Source organism: Rhipicephalus microplus, chromosome 3 (assembly GCF_043290135.1).
Source record: "Rhipicephalus microplus isolate Deutch F79 chromosome 3, USDA_Rmic, whole genome shotgun sequence".
In the NCBI taxonomy this organism is placed as follows: Eukaryota; Metazoa; Arthropoda; class Arachnida; order Ixodida; family Ixodidae; genus Rhipicephalus; species Rhipicephalus microplus.
The window spans coordinates 62,106,035-62,111,034 of NC_134702.1; the positions used below are offsets into that span (position 1 = coordinate 62,106,035).

At 47.6% G+C, this 5,000-nt stretch overlaps 14 non-coding genes across 14 annotated transcripts; all 14 read left to right on the top strand.

Annotated features, from left to right (window-relative positions):
• The first annotated feature begins 68 nt into the window (after positions 1 to 68).
• TRNAL-AAG (transfer RNA leucine (anticodon AAG)) lies at positions 69 to 150 on the top strand. Its single transcript has one exon. It is a non-coding gene; the product is annotated as a tRNA-Leu (tRNA).
• Positions 151 to 382: 232 nt separating this feature from the next.
• TRNAL-AAG (transfer RNA leucine (anticodon AAG)) lies at positions 383 to 464 on the top strand. The gene has a single exon. It is a non-coding gene; the product is annotated as a tRNA-Leu (tRNA).
• Positions 465 to 696: 232 nt separating this feature from the next.
• Positions 697 to 778, top strand: TRNAL-AAG (transfer RNA leucine (anticodon AAG)). Its single transcript has one exon. It is a non-coding gene; the product is annotated as a tRNA-Leu (tRNA).
• A 232-nt stretch (positions 779 to 1,010) lies between these two features.
• Positions 1,011 to 1,092, top strand: TRNAL-AAG (transfer RNA leucine (anticodon AAG)). The gene has a single exon. It is a non-coding gene; the product is annotated as a tRNA-Leu (tRNA).
• Positions 1,093 to 1,638: 546 nt separating this feature from the next.
• Positions 1,639 to 1,720, top strand: TRNAL-AAG (transfer RNA leucine (anticodon AAG)). Its single transcript has one exon. It is a non-coding gene; the product is annotated as a tRNA-Leu (tRNA).
• Positions 1,721 to 1,952: 232 nt separating this feature from the next.
• On the top strand, positions 1,953 to 2,034 carry TRNAL-AAG (transfer RNA leucine (anticodon AAG)). Its single transcript has one exon. It is a non-coding gene; the product is annotated as a tRNA-Leu (tRNA).
• A 232-nt stretch (positions 2,035 to 2,266) lies between these two features.
• TRNAL-AAG (transfer RNA leucine (anticodon AAG)) lies at positions 2,267 to 2,348 on the top strand. The gene has a single exon. It is a non-coding gene; the product is annotated as a tRNA-Leu (tRNA).
• Positions 2,349 to 2,580: 232 nt separating this feature from the next.
• On the top strand, positions 2,581 to 2,662 carry TRNAL-AAG (transfer RNA leucine (anticodon AAG)). Its single transcript has one exon. It is a non-coding gene; the product is annotated as a tRNA-Leu (tRNA).
• Positions 2,663 to 3,050: 388 nt separating this feature from the next.
• TRNAL-AAG (transfer RNA leucine (anticodon AAG)) lies at positions 3,051 to 3,132 on the top strand. Its single transcript has one exon. It is a non-coding gene; the product is annotated as a tRNA-Leu (tRNA).
• Positions 3,133 to 3,364: 232 nt separating this feature from the next.
• On the top strand, positions 3,365 to 3,446 carry TRNAL-AAG (transfer RNA leucine (anticodon AAG)). The gene has a single exon. It is a non-coding gene; the product is annotated as a tRNA-Leu (tRNA).
• Positions 3,447 to 3,835: 389 nt separating this feature from the next.
• On the top strand, positions 3,836 to 3,917 carry TRNAL-AAG (transfer RNA leucine (anticodon AAG)). Its single transcript has one exon. It is a non-coding gene; the product is annotated as a tRNA-Leu (tRNA).
• Positions 3,918 to 4,149: 232 nt separating this feature from the next.
• TRNAL-AAG (transfer RNA leucine (anticodon AAG)) lies at positions 4,150 to 4,231 on the top strand. The gene has a single exon. It is a non-coding gene; the product is annotated as a tRNA-Leu (tRNA).
• Positions 4,232 to 4,463: 232 nt separating this feature from the next.
• TRNAL-AAG (transfer RNA leucine (anticodon AAG)) lies at positions 4,464 to 4,545 on the top strand. Its single transcript has one exon. It is a non-coding gene; the product is annotated as a tRNA-Leu (tRNA).
• A 232-nt stretch (positions 4,546 to 4,777) lies between these two features.
• TRNAL-AAG (transfer RNA leucine (anticodon AAG)) lies at positions 4,778 to 4,859 on the top strand. Its single transcript has one exon. It is a non-coding gene; the product is annotated as a tRNA-Leu (tRNA).
• Positions 4,860 to 5,000: the final 141 nt, after the last annotated feature.

The window sequence follows — 5,000 nt, forward strand, 5'->3', positions numbered from 1 at the left end:
TATTGCTTCTCTACCTGATCGTTTGTCCAGTTCATTGAACATTGCATTATAATATTTTACGAAGCATTGGTAGCGTGGCCGAGTGGTCTAAGGCGCTGGTTTAAGGCACCAGTCTCTTCGGGAGCGTGGGTTCGAATCCCACTGCTGCCAAAACCTTTATTGCTTCTCTACAAGGTCGTTCATCCAATATATTGAATATTGCATTGTAAAAGAGTGCACCCCATCAGTAGCATGTCCGAACGGTCTAAGACACTGGTTTAAGGCACCAGTCTCTTCGGGGGCGTGGGATCAAATCCCAAGGCTGCCGAAACTTTTATTGCTTCTCTACCTGATCGTTTGTCCAGTTCATTGAACATTGCATTATAATATATTACAAAGCATCGGTAGCGTGGCCGAGTTGTCTAAGGCGGTGGTTTAAGGCACCAGTCTCTTCGAGGTCGTGGGTTCGAATCCCACCGCTGCCAAAACTTTTATTGCTTCTCTACAAGGTCGTTCATCCAATGTATTGAATACTGTATTATGAAAGTGTGCACCCCATCGGTAGCATGTCTAAATGGTCTAAGACACTGGTTTAAGGCACCAGTCTCTTCGGGGGCGTGGGCTCAAATCCCAACGATGCCGAAACTTTTATTGCTTCTCTACCTGATCGTTTTTCCAGTTCAGTGAACATTGCATTATAATATACTACGAAGCAACGGTAGCGTGGCCGAGCGGTCTAAGGCGCTGGTTTAAGGCACCAGTCTCTTCGGGGGCGTGGGTTCGAATCCCACCGCTGCCAAAACTTTTAATGCTTCTCTACAAGGTCGTTCATCCAATGTATTGAATACTGTATTATGAAAGAGTGCACCCCATCGGTAGCATGTCTGAATGGTCTAAGGCACTGGTTTAAGGCACCAGTCTCTTCGGGGGCGTGGGCTCAAATCCCAACGATGCCGAAACCTTTATTGCTTCTCTACCTGATCGTTTGTCCAGTTCAGTGAACATTGCATTATAATATACTACGTAGCAACGGTAGCGTGGCCGAGCGGTCTAAGGCGCTGGTTTAAGGCACCAGTCTCTGGGGGGGCGTGGGTTTGAATCCCACCGCTGCCAAAACTTTTATTGCTTCTCTACAAGGTCGTTCATCCAATGTATTGAATATTGTATTATAAAATAGTGCCAGCCATCGGTAGCATGTCCGGACGGTCTAAGGCGCTGGTTTAAGGCACCAGTCTCTTCGTGGGCGTGGGCTCAAATCCCAACGATGTCGACACTTTTATTGATTCTCTACCTGATCGTTTGTCCAGTTCATTGAACATTGCATTATAATATATTACTAAGCATCGGTAGCGTGGCCGAGTTGTCTAAAGCGGTGGTTTAAGGCACCAGTCTCTTCGAGGTCGTGGGTTCGAATCCCACCGCTTCCAGAACTTTTATTGCTTCTCTACAAGGTCGTTCATCCAATGTATTGAATACTGTATTATGAAAGAGTGCACCCCATCGGTAGCATGTCTAAATGGTCTAAGGCACTGGTTTAAGGCACCAGTCTCTTCGGGGGCGTGGGCTCAAATCCCAACGATGCCGAAACTTTTATTGCTTCTCTACCTGATCGTTTTTCCAGTTCAGTGAACATTGCATTATAATATACTACGAAGCAACGGTAGCGTGGCCGAGCGGTCTAAGGCGCTGGTTTAAGGCACCAGTCTCTTCGGGGGCGTGGGTTCGAATCCCACCGCTGCCAAAACTTTTAATGCTTCTCTACAAGGTCGTTCATCCAATGTATTGAATACTGTATTATGAAAGAGTGCACCCCATCGGTAGCATGTCTGAATGGTCTAAGGCACTGGTTTAAGGCACCAGTCTCTTCGGGGGCGTGGGCTCAAATCCCAACGATGCCGAAACCTTTATTGCTTCTCTACCTGATCGTTTTTCCAGTTCAGTGAACATTGCATTATAATATACTACGAAGCAACGGTAGCGTGGCCGAGCGGTCTAAGGCGCTGGTTTAAGGCACCAGTTTCTTCGGGGGCGTGGGTTCGAATCCCACCGCTGCCTAAACTTTTAATGATTCTCTACAAGGTCGTTCATCCAATGTATTGAATATTGTATTATAAAATAGTGCTAGCCCTCGGTAGCATGTCTGGACGGTCTAAGGCGCTGGTTTAAGGCACCAGTCTCTTCGGGGGCGTGGGCTCAAATCCCAAAGCTGCCGAAACTTTTATTGCTTCTCTACCTGATCGTTTGTCCAGTTCATTGAACATTGCATTATAATATATTACGAAGCATCGGTAGCGTGGCCTAGCGGTCTAAGGCGCTGGTTTAAGGCACCAGTCTCTTCGGGGGCGTGGGTTCGAATCCCACCGCTGCCAAAACTTTTATTGCTTCTCTAAAAGGTCGTTCATCCAATCTATTGAATATTGTATTATAAAAGAGTGCACCCCATCGGTAGCATGTCTGAACGGTCTAAGGCGCTGGGATGAGGCACCAGTCTCTTCGGGGGCGTGGGCTCAAATCCCAACGATGCCGACACTTTTATTGCTTCTCTAGCTGATCGTTTGTCCAGTTCATTGAACATTGCATTATAATATATTACGAAGCATCGGTAGCGTGGCCGAACGGTCTAAGGCGGTGGTTTAAGGTACCAGTTTCTTCGGGGTCGTGGGTTCGAATCCCACCGCTGCCAAAACTTTTATTGCTTCTCTACAAGGTCGCTCATCCAATGTATTGAATATTGCATTATAAAAGAGTGCACCCCATCAGTAGCTTGGCCGAGCGGTCTAAGACGCTGGTTTAAGGCACCAGTCTCTTCGGGGTCGTGGGTTCGAATACCACCGCTGCCAAAACTCTTATTGCTTCTCTACAAGGTCGTTCATCCAATGTATTGAATATTGCATTATAAAATAGTGCCAGCTATCGGTAGCATGTCCGAACGGTCTAAGGCGCTGGTTTAAGGCACCAGTCTCTTCAGTGGTTTGGGCTCCAATCCCAACGATGCCGAAAGTTTTATTGCTTCTCTACCTGATCGTTTGTCAGTTCATTGAACATTGCATTATAATATATTACCAAGCATCGGTAGCGTGGCCGAGCGGTCTAAGGCGCTGGTTTAAGGCACCAGTCTCTTCGGGGGCGTGGGTTCGAATCCCACCGCTGCCAAAACTTCTATTGCTTCTCCACTAGGTCGTTCATCCAATGTATTGAATATTGTATTATAAAAGAGTGCACCCCTTCGGTAGCATGTCCGAACGGTCTAAGGCGCTGGGATGAGGCACCAGTCTCTTCGGGGGCGTGGGCTCAAATCCCAACGTTGCCGACACTTTTATTGCTTCTCTACCTGATCGTTTGTCCAGTTCATTGAACATTGCATTATAATATATTACGAAGCATCGGTAGCGTGGCCGAACGGTCTAAGGCGGTGGTTTAAGGTACCAGTCTCTTCGGGGTCGTGGGTTCGAATCCCACCGCTGCCAAAACTTTTATTGCTTCTCTACAAGGTCGTTCATCCAATGTATTGAATATTGCATTATAAAAGAGTGCACCCCATCAGTAGCTTGGCCGAGCGGTCTAAGACGCTGGTTTAAGGCACCAGTCTCTTCGGGGTCGTGGGTTCGAATACCACCGCTGCCAAAACTCTTATTGCTTCTCTACAAGGTCGTTCATCCAATGTACTGAATATTGTATTATAAAAAAGTGCCAGCCATCGGTAGCATGTCCGAACGGTCTAAGGCGCTGGTTTAAGGCACCAGTCTCTTCGGGGGCGTGGGCTCAAATCCCAAGGCTGCCGAAACTTTTATTGCTTCTCTACCTGATCGTTTGTCCAGTTAATTGAACATTGCATTATATTATATTACGAAGCATCGGTAGCGTGGCCGAGCGGTCTAAGGCGCTGGTTTAAGGCACCAGTCTCTTCGGGGGCGTGGGTTCGAATCCCACCGCTGCCAAAACTTCTATTGCTTCTCCACTAGGTCGTTCATCCAATGTATTGAATATTGTATTATAAAAGAGTGCACCCCTTCGGTAGCATGTCCGAACGGTCTAAGGCGCTGGTTTAAGGCACCAGTCTCTTCGGGGGCGTGGGCTCAAATTCCAACGATGCCGACACTTTTATTTCTTCTCTACCTGATCGTTTGTCCAGTTTATTGAACATTGCATTATAATATATTACGAAGCCTCGGTAGCGTGGCCGAGCGGTCTAAGGCGCTGGTTTAAGGCACCAGTCTCTTCGGGGGCGTGGGTTCGAATACCACCGCTGCCAAAACTCTTATTGCTTCTCTACAAGGTCGTTCACCCAATGTATTGAATATTGCAGTATAAAATAGTGCCAGCTATCGGTAGCATGTCCGAACGGTCTAAGGCGCTGGTTTAAGTCACCAGTCTCTTCGGCGGTTTGGGATCCAATCCCAACGATGCCGAAAGTTTTATTGCTTCTCTACCTGATCGTTTGTCCAGTTGATTGAACATTGCATTATAATATATCACCAAGCATCGGTAGCGTGGCCGAGCGGTCTAAGGCGCTGGTTTAAGGCACCAGTCTCTTCGGGGGCGTGGGTTCGAATCCCACCGCTGCCAAAACTTTTATTGTTTCTCTACAAGGTCGTTCATCCAATGTATTGAATATTGTATTATAAAAGAGTTCACCCCATCGGTAGCATGTCCGAACGGTCTAAGGCGCTGGTTTATGGCACCAGTCTCTTCGGGGGCGTGGGCTCAAATCCCAACGATGCCGACACTTTTATTGCTTCTCTACCTGATCGTTTGTCCAGTTCATTGAACATTGCATTATAATATATTACGAAGCATCGGTAGCGTGGCCGAGCGGTCTAAGGCGGTGGTTTAAGGCACCAGTCTCTTTGGGGTCGTGGGTTCGAATCCCACCGCTGCCAAAACATTTATTGCTTCTCTACAAGGTCGTTCATCCAATGTATTGAATATTGCATTATAAAAGAGTGCACCCCATCAGTAGCTTGGCCGCGCGGTCTAAGGCGCTGGTCTAAGGCACCAGGCTCTTCGGGGGCGTGGGTTTG